The sequence below is a fragment of the Carcharodon carcharias genome, chromosome 33, assembly GCF_017639515.1.
Source record: "Carcharodon carcharias isolate sCarCar2 chromosome 33, sCarCar2.pri, whole genome shotgun sequence".
NCBI classification, from domain to species: Eukaryota; Metazoa; Chordata; class Chondrichthyes; order Lamniformes; family Lamnidae; genus Carcharodon; species Carcharodon carcharias.
The window spans coordinates 21462054-21484967 of record NC_054499.1 but is presented as its reverse complement, the minus strand read 5'-3'; positions in this window follow the sequence as shown (position 1 = coordinate 21484967).

Sequence of the window (22914 nt, the reverse complement as noted above, 5' to 3'; positions counted from 1 at the left end):
CTTAGACATCACCTTCCAAACCCACGACCACTACCATCTAGAAGGACAAGGGCAGCAGACACATGGGAACACCACCACCTGGAAGTTCCCCTCCAAGTCACTCACCATCCTGACTTGGAAATATATCGGCCGTTCCTTCACTGTCGCTGGGTCCAAATCCTGGAACTCCCTCCCTAACAGCACTGTGGGTGTACCTACACCACATGGACTGCAGCGGCTCAAGAAGGCAGCTCACCCCCACCTTCTCAAGGGGCAATTAGGGATGGGCAATAAATGCTGGTCCCAGACAGCGACACCCACATTCTGTGAATGAATAAATCAAAAATAAAATGCTACAGAATGTGAAATATGAAGCAAAAATGTCGATAATCCTCAGGGCAGCAAGTGGAGGCAAAGAGCGTTAACTTTTTGGTTTGTGTGATATTTCATCCGAATCTGTCTGTTAGGTTGCTGCTCCAGAATGCTCTTGTATCCAGCGCCAATACTGGAAATAATACAAAAGAAAGGAAGACTTGCATTTGTGTGGTGCCTATCGTGACCACTGGACGCTTTGGAACCAACGTTTGGAAGCGTGGTCGCTGTTGTAGGAAACGCAGCAGCCAATTGGCGCACAGCAAGCTCCCACAAAGAGCAATGTGATAGCGACCAGGTCACCTGTCTTTTGCGATGTTGATTGAGAAGGTAAATAGTGGCGAGGGTACCAGGGTGAACTTCTCCTGCACCTCTGCAAAGCAGCCGCTTGGGCAGGGGGAGGGATCAGCCTCTATTGCGGGCCTCACTCGAGAGATGCGTGTCCGACAGTGCAGCACTCCCTCGGCGCTGCGCTGGAGTGTCAGTGCCGGTTTGTGGGGTTTCTTTCGTGCTCAAACCCTGGGGGGGGGGGTCTTGCACCCGGAATCGTGAAACCCAAGGAGACCCGAGGGCTGATGCCAACTGTGCCACTGTCGGAGGCTGGTTGGGAAACTGCAAGGGGGAGGCCAATTGCTGTCCCTCTCAGCAGCGCAAGGGGGAGTTACCCCCGCTACAAATCTCCTCGGGCAGATTGATGTAAGGCCAACCAAATCAGAGACATTGATGGCCCCAATCATTAGGGGAACACCCCTCACTTACAGAGGGAGCACTGTCCACCTCCAGTGCGGACTGGCGTGGGCGCTGCCCACTGTCCTCCAGGAGGGTAGCAGCCAGACTCCCTGTCCCAGTGATGGAGCATTGGTTCCCAATGCAGGATGTGCCTCTCTCGGTCCCCTCCAGCTAGATAGAGGGTTGAAACCAGCTGTGTGAATATTTGGACAAGGTAAAAGGGGGAAGCTGTTCCCGTCGGCAAAAGGATCGACAGCCAGAGGGCACAGATTGAAGGCAATTGCTTAACAAAGCAAGAGTGATGTGAGAAAAAAAGACTTGCTCACCCAGCAAGTGGTGGAGACAGGGTCAATCGAGTGGTTAGGGTCTGGAATGCACTGTCTGAGAGTGTGGAGGAGACAGGATCAATCGAGTGGTTAGGGTCTGGAATGCACTGTCTGAGAGTGTGGAGGAGACAGGATCAATCGAGTGGTTAGGGTCTGGAATGCATTGTCTGAGAGTGTGGTGGAGACAGGGTCAATCGAGTGGTTAGGATCTGGAATGCACTGTCTGAGAGTGTGGTGGAGACAGGGTCAATCGAGTGGTTAGGATCTGGAATGCACTGTCTGAGAGTGTGGTGGAGACAGGGTCAATCGAGTCTTTGGAGGGGGAATTGTGAAAAGGAAGGATGTACAGGGTTCGGAGGAGAAGCTGGATGAATGGGAGCAGGGGAGCTGCTGATTCAGAGAGCTAGTACAGACACAATGGGCCAAATGGCCAGCTCTGCGCTGTAACAAATCCATGATAGCCGCACTCTCCTGGAGGGGAGGCTGATGTTAGTCTTCCTCTTGGTGCTTTTTTCATATCTTCATGAATGGAGACGCTGTTGTTCATGGCTTTTTCCATCTGACAATGCACCATGGCAGCACAGGCTGGCCTGACTGGGAGACGATCGGTTACAGCATCCTTAGCAGCAAGGCCCATCCACAGGGGGTAAAGATTGGCCAATGGGGCAGGGATAAATCCCCCCTGCACACCTTTGAACTATTGTACACTGACCCGTGGGAATAGATAGGTCCTCCTTTTAATATCTTATCTGAGCGATGGCACCTTCGACCCTGAGGCACTCCCTCAGTGCCGCACGGGGAGTGTTGGCCTCGATTTTGCGCTCAAGACCCTGGTGTGGGTTTCGAACCCAGGGGTTGGGGGGTGGGGGGGGGGGGGGTGGTGGGGGGGTGGTGGGGGGGGTGGGGGCAGAGTTTTTTTAGCTCAGCCGGTGGGCCCGACCCAACCGGACCCAAAACCGTGGAAGATGACGTCGGGTGAGTGTCCCGATGTCATCCCTGCACTCGTGCCATGCAAGAGCAGGATGCCCGCCCGCCGACAATTTGGTGGCCAATTGGTGCAACTAAGGGTGCAGTTGTCTCCGAATATTTGTGTTCCGGGTGAAACTGGCCAGGCGGGCGTTGTATTTTTCACGGAACCTCACCCAAGTGTGGGATGAGGTTTCCGTTATTAAAGGAACAATCTATGGGCATCGTTTTTATCAGGGATGTGGTCAGGTGGCTGATTGTGATGTGTGGACATTTGTTTTCCTGATGTTGAAAACTTTATTTAATACCCATCAAGTCTTCAGCTCCCTCTGCCCTTCAGGGGGCATTCATTCCCCGCTCTCCCCCCCCCTCCCCACCCCCCCCACACCCCAGCAGCCGCTAATTGCCCAGCCAATGCGAAATCGTGGTCAGCTCCCCCGGCCAATCACGTGCCCGCCAATCGCGCCCGCCCCAGGACTCAGAGCGGGGACAGTGCCAGCCCCCGACTACCAAGTCCTCCTTCTGGAAGGCCTCAGGAATCAAGGCCCCACCTCCCCTCCCTCCCCGACACTGGCAACAGGGAGGTTGACCTCAGTGAGTCTCCTTGGAAAAGGAGACATGAAGAAGCTTGGCACTGGGCAACAACTCTACAGTGGGTGGCTCATTGCTGCCCTCCACCATGGGACCCTTGTGGATGTATCCATCGCCCTGTCTCATCACCATGACACCCGCTTAACACTGGGTTAAGGTCCATGATGCTATCAGTTACCGGGCTAGCTCAGGGAGCTGGCACATCATATGAGGCACTCCAGGAGCAGCACCCCCCCTCCCCATGGGAGACCCTCACGCAACTGGCTCCGAGCCCAAGGTCAGAGGTCAAACAACGGAATGACCCTCGACCTGCCGCGGACTGACCCCAGCCACGCCGCCAAGGCAACAGCGTCAGCTCCTCCAGGCTGCTCAGACTCTGAGGATCTCCGAAAGCAAGACCCGCCCTCGAGGGATTGAGGTTGTCTCCCACCCACCACCTCCCCCAAACCCCCCCACCCCCCGCAACCCGGTATATTTGGGGTCTTCGTTTCCTCGGGTTTAGAGGGATATGGGATGATCTAATCGAGGCCTTTAAGATGGTCAAAGCACTCGGTGGCGTCCATAGAGAGAAACTGTTTCATCTGGTGGTGGTGGGGGGGGGTGGGTGGAGTCCAGGACAAGGTGGGGCAGTACCTTAAAATCCCACCCAGGCTATTCAGAGGTGAGTCAGGAAGCACTTCACACACAGAGGGGGAGGGGACATCTGGAACCTTCTACAACCAGGTGAAGAGGGGTGAAACGACCCCCCCCCCTCACCAGCACCCCCCCCGCCCCCTCGCCCACCGCTATACCCCCACCCCTCGTTTGCCCATAACAGGGCTTTTCCTTTTCGAATTTCGAGAGGATGGGCCTTGCCAATTCTGTAAGCCTCCCCCGCTGTTTACATGTCGAGGTTTGTGGACGGTCGCTTAGACCAGGATTCCTTAGGTTTAAACCAAAGAGGAGGAGAGTTTTCTGAAGCTATTCCCGAGCTTAAAAATAAAAGCAAGCACCTTTTCGTCCGGTCTCACATGTTGCCCATTCCCACCCGTGTGCACATGGGCACAGATGGTAGAGTAAGAGGATAGGAGTATATGGTTAGCTGGTCCTCCATGGGTCTCGATGTGCTGACTCAACATTGCGAGTGAGAGAGAGAGAGAGAGAGAGAGAGAGAAGGCACACGGCTCTCACAGCCTGTTTCACCACAGATTTGCCCTTTTCCCTCTTCTTCCCCATCTCCCCCGCTGGACGGTGGTGGTGGTGGTGATGGGGGTGGTTCCCTCGAAACGCCTTGCTGGCTGTATATTCCGGAGGAGCTCGATCGGTTCGTTCCCGCTGCAGTTATTGTTTCGGAGCAGGTAACTGAATTCTGATGGCTCGCCTCAGGAACTTTCGCAAAGCCTCGGCTGGGTTGTGAATCCTCGGGTGCGTTGTCTGTACAGGGTTCCAGTTTAAAATCCAGCCTGGGTGGGGGGGGGCGGGGAAAAATCAGGAATCACGTCTTTAAAAAACACTTTCTCACGATGACACCTCTCGAAAAGCTGTTGAGACTGGGGCCCGATTAAAGGTGTCAACACTGAGACTGAGAGATTTTCCTTTTTGTGGAGTGAGGGGGTTAGGGTTACGGAGCCAAGGTGGGTCGATGGAGGTAAGATACAGATCAGCCCATGATCCAATTGAACAGCAGCGCCGGCTTGAAGGGCTGAATGGCCTCCTCCAGTTACTCTGATGCAAACACCTGTCGTTTTTGCGGCTCTGATGCTATCTTCAGCTGCCCGGGGGCCCCAAGCTTTGGAATTCCACCCCCCCCCAACCATAAACTTCCCCACCTCTCTCTCTCTCTCCCCCCACCTCCCTCCCTCCCTCCCGCCCTCCTCCTTTAAGGGGGCTCCTTAAAACCGACCTCTTTGACTTGGACATCTCCCCCTGTGGCTCGGGGCCAAAGCTTGCTTGATAATCGCTCCTGTGCAGCACCTTGGGGGTGACCTACAATGCTGTGGGTGTTGCTGTGGGGCTGGGGAGAGGGGGGTTAAAAGGTGCGGGTCTTCATTCTTACCCCCACCATCCCCACCTCCTCACCCCAGACAGTTGTAAACGCACAGCATTGTCCAAGCGAAAGATTTGGTGGAAAGAGAAACCAAGGAGGGTTTGATCTCTAGACTTTATCCTCGTTTGAAGATTTCCACTACCTTTCTCTTTTATGGATGGGCAGGACCTGTTAAATTCACCCACCCACCCACCTCAGCGTTGAACCATCCTTCGAACACTTGCAGGACATGCAGTAAGGGCAGTGCAGACCCACAAGCCGGTAACAAGGGGTACATGCTCTCAACCGGCTCCACTTCCAATGGCTTGACATCCCAACCACACCTTACAATGTCAACAGGGCCTTGGTCGTCTTGCTCTGTGCCCGACACTTCTCACCCCCCTTCCTTGGGCTCTTCCCCCCCACCTCGGCTGGGCAACTCCCTCACCCTCTCGTGCCCCACTCCAGAGACCGGAGCGCGGGAATTCAGGCCGACACCGCCCCCAAGTGCCAGTTATTGAGAGGGTGCTGCACTGCCGGAGGCGCACGCTCTCTGGGTGAAACGTGCGGCCAGGAATTGTAAAGGGCCCCGTGGATGTCGGGAGCAAGGTAGGGAAACTCTCCCCGCCACCCGGTGTCCTGTGCCAGTGTTTCAATCGGCACCTTCAGCAATAGCTGCTGGCCTGGTCATTATCACAGGCTGGCTGTTTGTGGGATCTTGCTGTGCGCCTCTTCGCTGCCGCACTTCCCACATTCACAGCAGTGACTGCAAATTGTAAAATTGTTTGCCTGGCTCTGAAGCGCATTGTGAGGTGGTGAAAATTGCTCAAGAAATGTCTTCAATGTGAAGGGGTTTGTAGTAGGCAAGTGTCTCCCCACCTCCCTGGTTGTCTGCTAGGTCTCAATGTTCAGCGTTAGAAGACTACTCGACTAAATGGTGCATCACGACTGGGCCAGATCCGTACTCACGTCGGTGCAGAGGGATGCAGAGCCTGAGCGTTACTGCAGGGCTGGCGATGGTACAGGGAAGAGCACTTTCCAGCCAAAAGAAATTGAGCTCACACACTTTCTAGTAGAGTCATTGGATCAAAGAGAACAGAGACACATTGCTATAAATCTCCGTTTGTTCTCCTGAATCTTTGTGCATGTGTGTCTTTGTGTGTGTATGTGTGTGTATGCATTTCTGTGTGTGTGTGTATTTTTTGTGTATATTTCTGTGTATGTGTGTGTATTTGTGTGTGTGTGTTCCTGGTGTGTGTGTGTGTGTGTGTGTATTTTGTGTGTATATTTCTGTGTGTGTGTATTTCTGTGTGTGTATTTGTATGTGTATTCCTGTGTGTGTGTGAGCATTTCTGTGTGTGTGTGTATTTTTGTGTGTGTATTCCTGGTGTGTGTGTGTGTGTGTGTGAGTGTGTGTGTATTTTGTGTGTATATTTCTGTGTGTGTGTACGGTTGCATTTCTGTGTGTGTATGTGTGTGTATTTCTGTGAGTGTATTTGTGTGTGCATTTCTGTGTGTTTGCACATTTCTGTGCATGTGTATTTCTGTGTGTGTATATTTGTGTATGTTTTCCATATCTGTGTGCGTGTATTTGTGTGTGTGTATTTGTGTGTTTGCATATTTCTGTGTGTGTTTATTCCTCTGTGTGTGTTTGTGGTTGTGTATGTATTTGTATGTGTATATTTGTGTGTGTGTCTATTTCTCTGTGTGTGTGTATTTACGTGTGTGCATATGTTTGCACTTCTATGTGGGTGTATGTTTGCATTTGTGTGTGTGTATTTCTGTGTTTATTTCAGTGTATGTGTGTATATATATATATATATCTGTGTGTGTGTGTGTGTGTTTTCATTTTTGTGTGTATTTCTGTGTGTGTGTGTATGTTTTCATTTCTGTGTATTTTTTTGTGTGTGTGCGCGCGCGTGTGTGTGTATATTTCCATTTCTGTGTGTGTATTTCTGTCTGTGTGTATGTTTGCATTTCCAGTGTGTATACTTCTGTGTGCGGGCATGTGTCTGTGTGTATTTTTAGGTATGTATTTCTCTGTGTGTGTATTTCTGTGTGTGTGTGTTTGCATTTCTGTGTGTGCATGCTAGTATTCCTGTGAGCGTATTTCTGTGTGTGCATTTGTGTGTGTGTGTGTTTGTTTATCGGTATGTGTATGCATTTTTCTGCATGTGTATGTTTGCAGTTCTGTGTGTGTGCATTTCTGTGTGTGTATTTGCATGTGTGTATATATTTCTGTGCATGTATGTTTGCATTTGTGTGTGCATGTTTGCATATCGGTGTGTGTAATTCTGTGTGTGTATTTCTATGTGTATATATTTCTGTGTGTTTGTTTGTATTTGTGTGTGTGTGTGTGTTTATGTGTGTATTTCTGTGTGTGTGTGTGGGTATTTCTGTGTGTGTGTGTGTTTGCATTTCTCTGTGTATGTATTTCTGTGTGTGTGTATTTCTGTGCCTGCATGTGTCAGTGTGTGAGTGTTTGTGTGTGTGTGTTTCTGTGCCTGTGTGTCTGTTTGTATTTCTGTGTGAGTGTGTGCATGTGTGTGTGTGTGTGTGTGCTTGTGCATATTCTTTTGTATTTCTGCATGTCTTTCTGGGTTTGTGTATTTCTGTGTGTGTGTTTCTCTTACTCTGTGTGTGTTTGTATTTCTGTGTGTGTGTGTGTATTTCTGTCTGTGTGTGTATTTCTCTGCATGTGTTTGTATTTCTGTATGTTTGCATTTCTGTGTGTGTGTGTGTATTTACTTCTAAGTGTGCACATTTGCATATCTGTGTGTGTATTGCTGGGTGGTGTGTGCTTCTATTTCTGTGTTTATGTGTGTATTTCTGGGTGTGTATGTTTGCATTTCTGTGTGTATATTTGTGTGTGTGTGTGCAAGTGTGTATTTTTGCATGTGTATGTTTGCATTTCTGTGTGTATATTTGCATTTCTGTTCTGTGTGTATTTCTGTGGTGCATATATTTCTGTGTGTCTGTACTTCCGTGTGTGTATATTTCTATGTGTGTGTGTGTATGTGTGTGTGTGAATTTCTGTGTATGTGTGTCTATCTGTTTGTGTGTGGTTTGTATATATATATATATATATGCATGTGTGCATATGTGTGTGTATTTCTGTGTGTGTGTGTGGATATCAGTGTATGTGTGTGTATCTGTTTGTGTGTGGTGTGTATGTATTTCTGTGTGTGTGTGTGTGTGTGTGTGCTACTGTTTCTGTGTGTGTGTGGATTTCTCTGTGTGTGTATACTTCTTTGTGTGTCTATGTATTTGTGTGTGTGTGCGGGAGTGTGTATTTCTGCATGTGTATGTTTGCATTTCTGTATGTGTGTATTTCTGTGTGTATACATTTCTGTGTGTATGTTTGCAGTTCTGTGTGTGCATGTTGGCACATCTGTGTGTGTGCATTTCTGTACATGTGAATATGTGTATGTGTGAGAATTTCTGTGTATGTGTGTATATCTGTGTGTGTATGTAACTGTGTTTGTGTATATTTCTGTGTGTGTATGGTGTGTGTGTATTTCTGCATGTGTGTGCATGTTTGCATTTCTGTGTGTGTGTATTTCTGTGGCGTGTGTATTTCTGTGTGTGTGCATTCCTGTGTGTGTGTGTACTTCTCTGTGTGTATATTTCTCTGTGTGTGTATCTGTTTGCGTGTGGTGTGTGTGTGTATTTCTGTATGTGTGTATGTTTGCACTTCTGTGTGTGTGTGCATGTTTGCATTTGTGTGTGTGTGTGTATTTCTGTGTGTGTGTGTGTGTGTGTATGTTTACATTTCTATGTGTGTGTGTATTTCCATCTGTGTATGTTTGCATTTCTGTATGAGTGTATTTTTGTGCGTGTGTTAGTATTTCTGTGTGTGTGTATTTCTGTGGGTGTATGTGTGTGTGTATTCATGTGTGTGTATGTGTGCGAGTGTGTAGTGTGTATCTGTGTGTGTGTGTGTGTGTGCATTTCTGTATGTGTGAATTTCTGTGTATGTGTGTATATCTGTTTGCGTGTGGTGTGTGTGTGTGTATTTCTGTATGTGTGTGTGTATGTTTGCATTTCTGTGTCTGTGTATTTCTGTGTGTGTGTGTTTGTGAGTGTGTTTGTATGTTTGCATTTCTGTGTGTGTGTGTGTATTTCCATCTGTGTATGTTTGCTTTTCTGTATGACTGTATTTCTGTGTATGTGTATTTCTGTGTGTGTATTCGTGTATGTGTATATTTGCGAGTGTGTATTTCTGCATGCGTATGTTTGCATTTCTGTGTGTGTATTTTCTCATGTGTATATTTCTTTGTGTGTGTATATATTTCTGTGTGTATGTTTGCATTTCTGTGTGTGAGCAAGTTTGTATTTCTGCGTGCATATGTTTGCCTTTCTGTGTGTACATGTTGGCATATCTGTGTGTGTGTGCATTTCTGTGCATGTGTATCTGTGTGTTTGTGTACAACTGTGTGTGTATGTTTGTATTTCTGTGTCTGTGTGCATTCCTGTGTGTGTACTTATGTGTATGTATAGTTCTGTGTGTGTATCTGTGTGTGTGTGTGTGTGTGTGTGTTTATTTATGCACGTGTGTGTGAATTTCTGTGTATGTATATATATCTGTCTGTGTGTGGTGTGTGTATGCATATATATGCATGTGTGTGTGTGTGTGTGTATGTATTTCTGTGTGAATTTCTGTGTATGTGTGCATATTTGTTTGTGTATGGTGTATTATTTTGGTGTGTGTGTGGTGTGTGTGTGTGTGTTTGTGTACTTCTGTGTGTGTGTACATTTGCATTTCTGTGTGTATGTATGTTTGCATTTTTGTGTGTGTATTTCCGCGTGTGTGTAAATGTACTTCTCTGTGTGTGTATGTTTGCATTTCTGAGTGTGTGTATTTCCATATGAGTATGTTTGCATTTCTGAATGAGTGTATTTCTGTGTGTGTGTTTTAGTATTTCTTTGTGTGTGTATTTCTGTGGGTGTATGTGTGTGTGTGTATTTCTGTATGTGTATATATTTCTCAGTGTGTGTATTTCTGTGTGTGTGTGTTAGTATTTCTTTGTGTGTGTATTTCTGTGGGTGTATGTGTGTGTGTGTATTTCTGTGTGTGTGTATTTCTGGGTGTGTATATATTTCTCAGTGTGTGTATTTCTGTGTGTGTGTTACTATTTCTTTGTGTGTGTATTTCTGTGGGTGTATTTGTGTGTGTGTATTTATGTGTATGTGTATTTCCGTGTCTGTATTTCTGTGTGTGTATATATTTCTCAGTGTGTGTATTTCTCTGTGTGTGTGTATTTATTTCTGAGTGCATATGTTTGCATTTCTGTGTGTGTGTATTTCTTTGGGTGTATGTGTGTGTGTATTTCTGTGTGTGTATTTGTGTGTGTGTATGTGTGCAAATGTGTATTTCTGCATGCGTATGTTTGTATTTCTGTGTGTGTATATTTGCATTTCTGTGTGTGTGTATGAGTGTATATTTCTGCATGCCTTTCTGTGTGTACATGCTGGCATACCTGTGTGTGTGTGCATTTCTGTGCATGTGTATCTGTGTGTTTGTGTACAACTGTGTGTATGTGTATTTCTCTGTGTGTGTGCATGTTAATTCCTATGTGTGTGTGTGTGTATGTGTATGTGTTTGTATGCATTCCTGTGTGTGTGTACTTGTGTGTGTGTATATTTCTGTGTGTGCATCTGTGTGTGTGTGTGGCTGTGTGTGTGTGTGTGTGTGTGTGTATTTATGCATGTGTGTGTGAATTTCTGTGTATATATGTATATCTGCTTGTGTGTGGTGTGTGTGTGTATATATGCATGTGTGTGTATTTTTGTATTTCTGTGTATGTGTGTATATTTGTTTCTGTGTGGTGTGTGTATTTCAGTGTGTGTGTGGTATGAGTGTGTGTTTGTGTATTTCTGTGTGTGTATGTTTGCATTTCTGTGTGTGTGTATGTTTGTATTTTTGTGTGTGTGTATTTCTGTGTGTGTGTATTTCTGTGTGTGTGTATGTACTTCTGTGAATCTATATTTCTGTGTGTGTGTATTTATGCATTTCTGCGGCTGTGTGTATTTCCATCTGTGTATGTTTGCATTTCTGTATGAGTGTATTTCTGTCTGTGAATATGTGTGTATTTGTATTTCTGTGTGTGTGTATTTCTGTGGGTGTGTGTGTGTGTGTATTTCTGTGTGTGTGTTTCTGAGTCTGAGTGTGTTTGCATTTCTTTGTGTGTGTGTGTTTCTGCCTCTTTGTGTGTATTTCTCTGCAAGTGTTTGTATATCTGCGTGTGAGTGTGCATTTCTGTGAGTATGTTTGCAGGTCTGTGTGTGCATGTTGGCATATCTGTGTGTGTGTGTGCATTTCCGTGCATGTATATCTGTGTGTGTTTGACTGTGTGTGTGTATAACTGTGTGCACGTGTATTTCTGTGTGTGTGTGTGTGTGTGTGTATGTTTGCATTTCTGTGTGTGTGTGCATAGGCTTATTTCTATGTGTATGTATTTCTGTGTGTGTGTGCGTGTGTATGTTTGCATTTCTGTGTGTGTGTGCATAGGTTTATTTCTATGTGTATGTATTTCTGTGTGTGTGTATGTTTGCATTTCTGTGTGTGTGTATTTCTGTGGTGCGTGTCTTTCTGTGTGTGTGTATTTATGCCTGTGTGTGTGTGAATGTGTGTACGTGTGTATATCTGTTTGTGTGTGGTGTGTGTGTATATAAATGCATGTGTGCATATGTGTGTATTTCTGTGTGTGTGTGTGTGTGTGTGTGTGTGTGTGGCATGTGTCTGTGTATTTCTGTGTGTGTACATTTGCATTTGTGTGTGTGTGTATGTTTGCATTTCTGTGTGTGTATATTTCCATCTGTGTATGTTTGCATTTCTGCATGAGTCTATTTCTGTCTGTGTATATGTGTGAATGCATTTATGTGTGTGTGTATTTATATGGGTGTATGTGTTTGTGTGTTTCTGTGTCTGTGTGTGTGTTTGCATTTCTGTGTGCGTGTGGGTGTTTCTCCCTCTGTGTGTGTATTTCTCTGCATGTGTTTGTATATCTGCATGTGTGTGCCTTTCTGTGTGTATGTTTGCAGTTCTGTGTGTGCATGTTGACATATCCATGTGTATGCATTTCTGTGTGTGCATATCTGTTCGTGTGAGAGAATTTCTGTGTGTGTGTGTGCGTTTATGCATGTGTGTGAATTTCTGTGTACGTGTGTATATCTGTTTGTGTGTGGTGTGTGTATATAAATGCATATGTGCATATGTGTGTATTTCTGTGTGTGTGTCCGTTTGCATTTCTGTGTGTGTGTATTTCTGTGTGTGTGTGTATGTACTTCTGTGCTTGTGTATTTCTGTGTATGTATATGTGTGTGTATGTATTTATGTGTATGTGTATTTATGTGGGTGTATGAGTGTTTCTGTGTCTGTGTTTGTGTTTGCATTTCTGTGTGCGTGTGGGTGTTTCTCCCAGTGTGTGTGTATTTCTCTGCATGTGTTTGTATATCTGTGTGTGTGTGCCTTTCTGTGTGTATGTTTGCAGTTCTGTGTGTGCATATTGGCATATCCATATGTATGCATTTCTGTGCGTGCATATCTGTTCGTGTGAGAGAATTTCTGTGTATGTGTGTATATCTGTGTGTGTGTATTTCTGTGTGTGTATGGTGTGTGCGTATTTATATGTGTGTATGTTTAAATTTCTGTGTATGTGTGCATGTGTTTATTTTGATGTGTGTGCGTGCATGTGTATGTTTGCATTTCTGTGTTGCGTGTATTTCTGTATGTATGCATTTCTGTGTGTGTGTACTTCTGTGTGTGTATATTTCTCTGTGTGTGTGTGTATTTATGCATGTGTGTGTGAATTTCTGTGTATGTGTGTATATCTGTTTGTGTGTGGTGTGTGTATATAAATGCATATGTGCGTATGTGTGTATTTCTGTGTGTGTGTCCATTTGCATTTCTGTTTGTGTGTATTTCTGTGTCTGTGTATATGCATTTCTCTTTGTGTGTGTGTATGTACTTCTGTGCATGTGTACTTCTGTGTGTGTGTATGTTTGCATTTCTGTTTGTGTGTGTATTTCCATCTGTGTATGTTGGCATTTCTGTATGAGCATATTTCTGTCTGTGTACATGTGTGTGTATGTATTTCTATGTGTGTGTGTGTTAGTATTTCTGTGTGTGTGTATTTCTGTGTGTGTGGTGTGTGTATGTCTGTGTATTTCTGTGTTTGTGTACATTTATATTTCTGTGTGTGTGTGTACTTTTGTGTATATGTATTTCTGTGTGTGTGTGTGTTTTCATTTCTGTGTGTGTGTATTTCCATCTGTGTATGTTTGCATTTCTGTATGAGTGTATTTCTGTCTGTATATATGTGTGTGTGAATGTATTTCTGTGTGTGTGTGTGTGTGTGTGTTAGTATTTCTGTGTGTGTATTTCTGTGGGTATATGTGTGTGCGTGTATTTCTCTTTGTGTGTGTTTCTGTGTCTGTGTGTGTTTGTATTTCTGTGTGTGTGCATGTGTGTGTATGTTTGAATTTCTGTGTGTGTGTGCATGTGTTTATTTCGATGTGTGTGCATGCATGTGTATGTGTATGTTTGCATTTCTGTGTTGTGTGTATTTCTGTGTGTGTGTGTATTCCTGTGTGTGTGTACTTCTGTGTGTGTATATTTCTGTGAGTGTGTGTGTGTTTGTGTGTGTGTGTGTGTGTATTTATGCATGTGTGTGTGAATTTCTGTGTACGTGTGTATATCTGTTTGTGTGTGGTGTGTGTATATAAATGCATATGTGCGTATGTGTGTATTTCTGTGTGTCTGTCCATTTGCATTTCTGTGTGTGTGTATTTCTGTGTGTGTGTGTGTTTGCATTTCTGTTTGTGTGTGTATTTCCATCTGTGTAAGTTGGCATTTCTGTATGAGCATATTTCTTTCTGTGTATATGTGTGTGTATGTAGTTCTGTGTGTGTGTGTTAGTATTTCTGTGTGTGTATTTCTGTGTGTGTGGTGTGTGTATGTCTGTGTATTTTTGTGTTTGTGTACATTTACATTTCCGTGTGTGTGTATTTCTGTGTGTGTGTGTACTCTTATGTATGTGTATTTCTGGATGTATGTATGTTTTCATTTCTGTGTGTGTGTATTTCCATCTGTGTATGTTTGCATTTCTGTATGAGTGTATTTCTGACTGTATATATGTGTGTGTGTATGTATTTCTGTATGTGTGTGTGTTAGTATTTCTGTATGTGTATTTCTGCGGGTGTATGTGTGTGCGTGTATTTCTCTGTGCTTCTATTTCTGTGTCTGTGTGTGTTTCTCCCTCTGTGTGTGTATTTCTCTGCATGTGTTTGTATATCTGTGTGTGTGTGCATTTCTGTTTGTGTGCATTTCTGTGTGTGTTTGCACTTCTGTGTGTGTGTCTATTTATGTGTGTGTGTATTTGCATGTGTGTGTATGTGTGTGTACTTCTGTGTGTGGCGTGTGTATCTATGTGTCTGTGTATCAGTGTATGTGTGTATTTCTGTGTGTGTGTGTGTGTGTGTGTGTGTATTTATGTATTTCTTTGTGTGTGTGTATGTATTTCTGTGTGTGTGTATGTTTGCATTTCTGTGTGTATGTCTATTTCTGTCTGTGTGTGTTTGCATTTCTGTGTGTGTATATCTGTGTGTGCATGTATTTATGTGTGTGAATATGTATGTGTGTGTATTTCTGTGTGTGTGCATGTATTTCTGTGTGTGTATCTGTGTGTTTGTGTGTGAGTGCATGTGTGTGTGTGAGAATTTATCTGTGTATGTGTGTATATCTGTGTGTGTATATATCTGCATGTGTTTATTTGTGTGTATGTGTGTTTTTCTGTGTGTGTGTGTGTATTTCTATACGTGTGTATTTCTCTGTGTGCATATCTGTGTGCATGTGGTGTGCGTGTGCGTTCATATTTCTCTGTGTGTGTTTGTTTTTCTGTGCATGCGCGTGAGTTTCTGTTTGTGTATTTGTCTGTGTGTGTGTGTTTGTATTTCTGCAAGTGTTTGTGATTTGTGTATATTTGTGTGTTTGTTTTTCTGTTTCTCTCTGTGCGTATTTCTGTGTGTGTTTGTGTGTGTTTCTGTGTCTGTGTGCGTGTTTGTATTTCTGTCTGTGTGTGTGCTTGTATTTCTGTGTGTGTGCATTTCTCTGTGTGTGTACGTCTGTGTGTATCTATTTCTCTGTCTGTGTTTATGTATTTGTGCTTATATGTGTATTTGCGTGTGTGTGTGTATATATGCATATGTGCATAGGTGTGTGTTTTTCTGTGTGTTTGTGCATTTCTGTGTGTGTGTGTGTACGTGTGTATATTTCTGTGTATGTGTGTATATCTGTGTGTGTGGTGTGTGCGTGTGTGTGGATTTCTGTGTGTGTGTGTGTGTGTTTATTTCTGTGTGTGCATATGTATGTGTGCATGTTTGCATTTCTGTCATATGCATGTGTGTATTTATGTGTGAATGTGTGTGTGTATATATGCATGTGTGTGTATTCCTGTGTGTGTGAATTTCTGTGTATGTGTGTATCTCTGTTTGTGTGTGGTACGTGTGTGTATTTCTGTGTGTGTGTGTGTGTCCTTCTGTTTCTGTGTGTGTGAATTTCTCTGTGTGTATATTTTTTGTGTGTCTATGTATTTCTGTGTGTATGTTTGCATTTCTGTGTATGTGTGTGTACTTCTGTGTATGTGTATTTCTGTGTGTGTATGTTTGCATTTCTATATGTGTGTGTATTTCTGTGTGTGTATGTGAATTTCTGCATATGTGTGTATATCTGCTTGTGTGTGTATTTACTTCTGAGTGTGTACGTTTGCATTTCTGTGTGTGTGCTTATTTCTGTGTGTGTAATTGTTTGCATTACTGTATGTGTGCATGTTTACATGTCTCTGTGTGTATTTCTGTGTGTGTGTATGTATTTCTGTGTGTATGTTTGCATTACTGTGTGTGTGTATGTATTTCTGTGTGTGTGTGCATGTGTATGTACTTCTTTGTATATGTGTATCTGTGTGTGTGTATGTTTGCATTTCTGTGTGTGTATGGTGTATGTGTGTGTGTATTTCTGTGTTTGTGCATGTGCGTGTATGTTTGCATTTTTCTGTGTGTGAGCATGTGTTTATTTCTATGTGTGTGCATGTGTGTGTGTATGTTTGCATTTCTGTGTGTGTGTATTTCTGTGTGTGCATGTTTGCATTTCTGTGTGTGTATTTCTGTGGTCTGTATTTCTGTGTGCGTATCTGTATGTGTGTGCCTGTATATATGTGTGTGTATGTGTGTATATATGCATGTGTGCATATGTGAGTGTATTTCTGTGTGGGTGTGTGAATTTCTGTGTATGTGTGTGCATCTGTTTACATGTGTGTGTGTGTGTGTATTTCCTTCTGAGTGCATACATTTGCATTACTGTGTGTATATATTTCTCTGTGTGTGTGTGCTTATTTCTGTGTGTGTAATTGTTTGCATTACTATGTGTGTGCATGTTTGCATATATGTGTGTGTATTTCTGTGTGTGTGTGTATTTGTCTGTGTATGTTTCTTTGTGTCTCTGTGTATTTCTGTGTGCATATGTTTGCATGTCTGTGTGTGTATTTGTATGTGTGTGTGTGTGTGTGCATATTTCTGCATGTGTATGTTTGCATTTCTGTCTGTGTGTGTATTTTTGTGTGTATACATTTCTGTGTGTGTATTTCTGTGGTGTGTGTACTTCAGTATGTGTGTATTTGTGTGTGTGCAATTATGTGTGTGTGGGTGTGTATATATGCATGGGTGTATATGTGCGTGTATTTCTGTGTGTGTGTGTGTGTGTGTGTGTTTGCATTTCTGTGTGTGTATGTATTTCTGTGTGTGTGTGTGTGTATTTCTGAGTGTGTGCGTGCGTACTTCTGTGTATGTGTATTTCTGTGTATGTGTATGTTTACATTTCTGTGTGTGTTTGTATTTCTGTCTTTATGTGTGTATTTCTCTGCATGTGTTTGTTTATCTGTGTGTGTGTGTGTGTACATTTCTGTGCATGTGCATTTCTGTGTGTGTATATTTCTATGTGTGTATATTTGTGTGTGCGTGTATTTATGTGTGTGTGTGTGTGTATTTGCATGTGTGTCTCTATGCATGTGTGTGTATGTTTGTTTATTCCTGTGTGTGCATGTATTTCTGTGTGTGTATCTGTGTGTGTGTGCTTATTTATGTGTGTGTCTGTGCAGGTATTTCAGTGTGTGCGTGCGTATGTACTTCTGTGTATGTGTATTTCTGTGTGTGTTTGTATGTGTATTTCTGTGTGTGTGTATCTGCAGATGTGTGTCTGTGTGTGTGTGGGTGTGTATTTCTGTGTGTGGGCATGTGTGTGTATGTTTGCATTTCTGTGAGTGTGTGTGCGCGTTTATTTCTATGTGTGTGTGTGGGTGTGTATGTTTGTATTTCTGTGTGTGTGTATTTCTGTGTTTGCATGTTTTTATTTCTGTGTGTGTATTTCTGTGTGTGTGCCCTTCTGTGTGTGTATATTTCTGTTTGTGTGTATCTGTATGTGTGTGGTCTGTATATGTGTGTGTGTATGTGTGTATATATGCATGTGTGCATATGTGTGTGTATTTCTGTGCAGGTGTGCGAATTTCTGTGTATGTGTGTGCATCAGTTTGTGTGTGTGTGTGTGTATTTCCTTCTGAGTGCATACATTTGCATTACTGTGTGTATGTATTTCTCTGTGTGTGTGTGTGCTTATTTCTGTGTGTGTAATTGTTTGCAGTACTGTGTGTGTGCATGTTTGCATATACGTGTGTGTATTTCTGTGTGTGTGTATTTGTGTGTGTATGTTTCTTTGTGTCTCTGTGTATTTCTGTGTGCAAATGTTTGCATTTCTGTGTGTGTATTTGTATGTGTGTGTGCACGTGCACATTTCTACATGTGTATGTTTGCATTTCTGTCTGTGGGTGTATTTGTGTGTGTATACATTTCTGTGTGTGTATTTCTGTGGTGGGTATACTTCAGTGTGTGTGTAATTATATGTGCGTGTGTGTGTATATATGCATGTATGTGTATGTATGTGTATTTCTGTGTGTGTGTATGTATTTTTGAGTGTGTGCGTGTGTACTTCTGTGTATGTGTATTTCTGTGTATGTGTATGTTTACATTTCTGTATGTGTTTATATTTCTGTCTGTATGTGTGTATTTCTCTGCATGTGTTTGTATATCTGTGTGTGTGAGTGTGGACATTTCTGTGCATGTGCATTTCTCTGTGTGTGCACTTCTGTGTGTGTACATTTCTATGTGTGTATATTTGTGTGTGTGTGTATTTACATGTGTGTGTATTTGTGTGTGTGTCTCTATGCATGTGTGTGTATGTTTGTTTATTCCTGTGTGTGTGCATGGATTTCTGTGTGTGTATCTGTGTGTGTGTGCTTATTCATGTGTGTGGCTGTGCAGGTATTTCAGTGTGTGTGTGTGCATGTACTTCTGTGTATGTGTATTTCTGTGTGTGTGTGTGTGTGTGTGTGTGTGTGTGTGTGTGTGTGTGTGTGTGTGTGTTTGCATTTCTGTGTGTGTGTATGTGTGTATTTCCATTTGTGTATGTTTGCATTTCTGAATGAGTATAGTTCTGTCTGTGTATATGTGTGTGTGTATTTCTGTCTGTGTGTGTGTTAGTATTTCTGTGTGTGAGTGTGTTTTGGTGGGTGTACGTATGTGTGTGTGTATTTCTGTGTGTGTGTTTCTGTGTCTGCATGTGTGTGCTTCTGTCTGTGTGCATGTATTTCTCTGCATATGTTTGTATATGTGTGTGTGTGTGTGTGTGTGTGTGTGTGTGCCTGGTGCGTGTGTGTGTGTATTTCTGTGTGCGGGCATGTGTGTGTATGTTTGCATTTCTGTGAGTGTGTGTGTGCGCGTTTATTTCAATGTGTGTGTGTTGGTGTGTATTTTTGTATTTCTATGTGTGTATATTTCTGTGTGTCTGTATTTATGTGTGTGTATGTATTTGTGTGTATGTATATGTATGTGTGCAATGTGTATGTATTTCTATGTGGGCATCTGTGTGAGTGTGTCTGTGTGTATGTGTGAAATTCTGTGTTTGTATATCTGTTTGTGTGTTGTGTATTTATGAGTGTGTGTGTCTGTATTTCTGTGTGTGTGTGTGTGTATGTTTGCATTTCTCTGTGTGTGTGAGCATGTGTTTATTTCTATGTGTGTGCATGTGTGTGTGTATGTTTGCATTTCTGTGTGTGTATATTTCTGTGTGTGCATGTTTTCATTTCTGTGTGTGTATTTCTGTGGTTTGTGTATTTCTGTGGTGTGTATTTCTGTGTGTGTGCACTTCTGTGTGTGTAGATTTCTGTGTGTATGTGTGTGTGTGTGCTTATTTCTGTGTGTATAATTGTTTGTATTACTGTGTGTGTGCATGTTTGCATATATGTGTGTGTATTTCTGTGTGTGTGTGTATTTGTGTGTGTACGTTTCTTTGTGTGTCTGTGTATTTCTGTATGTATATGTTTGCATTTCTGTATGTGTATTTGTATGTGTGTGTGTGCATATTTCTACATGTGTATGTTTGCATTTCTGTCTGTGTGTGTATTTGTGTGTGTAAACATTTCTGTGTGTGTATTTCTGTGGTGTGTGTACTTCAGCGTGTGTGTATTTGTGTGTGTGCAATTATGTGTGCGTGTGTGTGTGTGTATATGCATGGGTGTTATATGTATGTGTATTTCTGTGTGTATGTGAATTTTTGTGTATGTGTGTATATCTGTTTGTGTGTGCATGTGTGTGTATTTCTGTGTGTGTGTTTGCATTTCTGTGTGTGTATGTATTTCTGTGTGTGTGTATGTATTTCTGAGTGTGTGTGTGCGTACTTCTGTGTATGTATATTTCTGTGTATGTGTATATTTGCATTTCTGTGTGTGTTTGTATTTCTGTCTGTAGGTGTGTATTTCTCTGCATGTGTTTGTTTATCTCTGTGTACATTTCTGTGCATGTGCATTTCTGTGTGTGTGTATTTCTATGTGTGTATATTTGTGTGTGCGTGTATTTATGTGTGTGTGTATTTGCGTGTGTGTCTCTATGCATGTGTGTGTATGTTTGTTTATTCCTGTGTGTGTGCATATATTTCTGTGTGTATATCTGTGTGTGTGTGCTTAATTATGTGTGTGTCTGTGCAGGTATTTCAGTGTGTGCATGTGTATGTACTTCTGTGTATGTGTATTTCTGTGTGTGTGTATCTGCAGATGTGTGTCTGTGTGCCTGTGGGTGTGTATTTCTGTGTGTGGTCATGTGTGTGTATGTTTGCATTTCTGTGAGTGTGTGTGCACGTTTATTTCTATGTGTGTGTGTGGGTGTGTATGTTTGTATTTCTATGTGTGTGTATTTCTGTGTGTCTGTATTTATGTGTGTGTGTATTTGTGTGTATGTATATGTATGTGTGCAATGTGTATGCATTTCTGTGTGTGTATCTGTGTGAGTGTGTCTGTGTGTATGTGTGAAATTCTGTGTTTGTGTGTATATCTGTTTGTGTGTTGTGTATTTAAGTGTGTGTGTGTCTGTGTATTTGTGTGTGTGTGTGTGTATGTTTGCATTTCTGTGTGTGTGTGAGCTTGTGTTTATTTCTATGTGTGTGCATGTGTGTGTATGTTTGCATTTCTATGTGTGTATACATTTCTGTGTGTGTATTTCTGTGGTGTGTGTACTTCAGTGTGTATGTATCTGTGTATGTGTGTAATTATGTGTGCGTGTGTGTGTATATATGTGTATGCATTTGAATTTCTGTGTGTGTGAATTTCTGTGTATGTGTGTATATCTGTTTGTGTATGCATGTGTGTATTTCTGTGTGTGTGTATGTATTTCTGAGTGTTTGCGTGTGTACTTCTGTGTATGTGTATTTCTGTGTATGTGTATGTTTGCATTTCTGTGTATGTTTGTATTTCTGTCTGTATCTGTGTACTTCTCTGCATGTGTTTGTATATCTGTGTGTGTGTGTGTGTGTGTGTGTGGGCATTTGTGTGCATGTGCATTTCTCTATGTGTGCACTTCTATGTGTGTACATTTCTATGTGTGTATATTTGTATGTGCACGTATTTATGTGTGTGTGTATTTGTGTGTGTGTGTGTCTATGCATGTGTGTGTATGTTTGTTTATTCCTGTGTGTGTGCATGGATTTCTGTGTGTGTATCTGTGCGTGTGTGCTTATTTATGTGTGTGTCTGTGCAGGTATTTCAGTGTGTGCATATGTATGTACTTCTGTGTATGTGTGTTTCTGTGTGAGTGTGTGTGTGTGTGCGTTTATGTAAGTACTTCTGCGTATGTGTATTTCTGTGTGTGTGTGTATGTTTACATTTCTGTGTGCTGTGTATTTCCATTTGTGTATGTTTGCATTTCTGCATGAGTATATTTCTGTCTGTGTATATGTGTGTGTGTATTTCTGTCTGTGTGTGTGTGTTAGTATTTCTGTGTATGAGTGTGTTTCAGTGGGTCCATGTGTGTGTGTGTATTTCTGTGTGCGTGTTTCTGTGTCTGTGTGTGTGTGTGTATTTCTCTGCATATGTTAGTATATCTCTGTGTGTGTTTGTGTGTGTGTGTGTGCGTGTGTGTGGGCATTTATGTGTGCGTGCACTTCTGTGTGTATATATTTCTGTGTGTGTGTGTATCTGTGTGTGTGTGTATTTATATGTGTGTGTGTGTGTGTGTGCATGTGTGTGTGAGAATTTCAGTGTATGTATACGTGTGTGTGTGGTGTGTGTGTGTATTTCTGTGTGTGTGCACGTGTGTTTATTTCTATGTGTCTTTGTATGTTTGCATTTCTATGTGTGTATTTATGTGTTTGTGTGTATTTGCATATGTGTGTGTTTATATATATACATGTGTGCAATGCATGTGTATTTCTGTGTGTGTGCATTTCTGTGTGTGTGCACTTCTGTGTGTGTATATTCAAGCGTGTGTGTATATTTATGTATGTGTGTACTTGTGTGTGTGTGCTTCTATTTCTATGTGTGTGTATCTGCAGGTGTGCGTCTGTGTGCGTGTGGGTGTGAGAATTTCAGTGTATGTGTGTATATATGTGTGTGTATATCTCTCTGTGTGTGTGTGTATTTCTCTGTGTGTGCATTGTGTGTGTGTGTATTTCTGTGTGTAGGCGTGTGTGTGTATGTTTGCATTTCTGTGAGTGTGTGTGCATGTTTATTTCTATGTGTGGGTGTATAAGTTTGTATTTCTATGTGTGTGTATTTCTGTGTTTGTGTATTTATATGTGTGTGTGTATTTGTGTGTATATATATGTATATGTATGTGTACGATGTGTATGTATTTCTGTGTGTGTATCTGTGTGTGTGTGTCTGTGTGTATGTGTGAATTTCTGTGTTTGTATGTATATCTGTTTGTGTGTTGTGTATTTCTGTGTATGTGTGTCTGTGTATTTCTGTGTGCGTGTATGTTTGCATTTCTGTGTGTGTGTTTATGTTTGCAATTTGTGTGTGCATTCCTGTGAGTGTGTGTGTGTGTGTGTGTGTGTGTATACTTCTGTGTATGTGTATTTCTGTGTGTGTGTATGTTTCCATTTCTGTGTGTGTGTTTCTGCCTGTGTATGTTTGCATTTATGCATGATTGTATTTCTGTCTGTGTATATGTCTGTGTGCGTGTATATGCATTTCTGTCTGTCTGTATTAGTAGTACTGTGTGTATTTCTGTGGGTGTATGTGTGTGTGTGTATTTCTGTGTGTGTGTGTGTGTGTGTGTGTGTGTGTGTGTGTTAGTTTTTATGTGTGTTTATTTCTATGGGTGTGTGTGTGTGTGTGTGTGTGTGTGTATTCTGTGTGTGTGTGTGTGTGTGTGTGTGTATATATATATATATTCCTGTGTGTGTGTGTGTATTTCTCTGTGTGCATGTGTGTATTTCTGTGTGTGTGTGTTTATTTCTATGTGTCTGTGTGTGTGTATTTCTGTGTGTGTGTGTGGGGGGAGTATTTCTGTGTGTGTGCGTGTGTGTATTTCTGGTATGTGTATTTCAGCATGTATACACACATATGG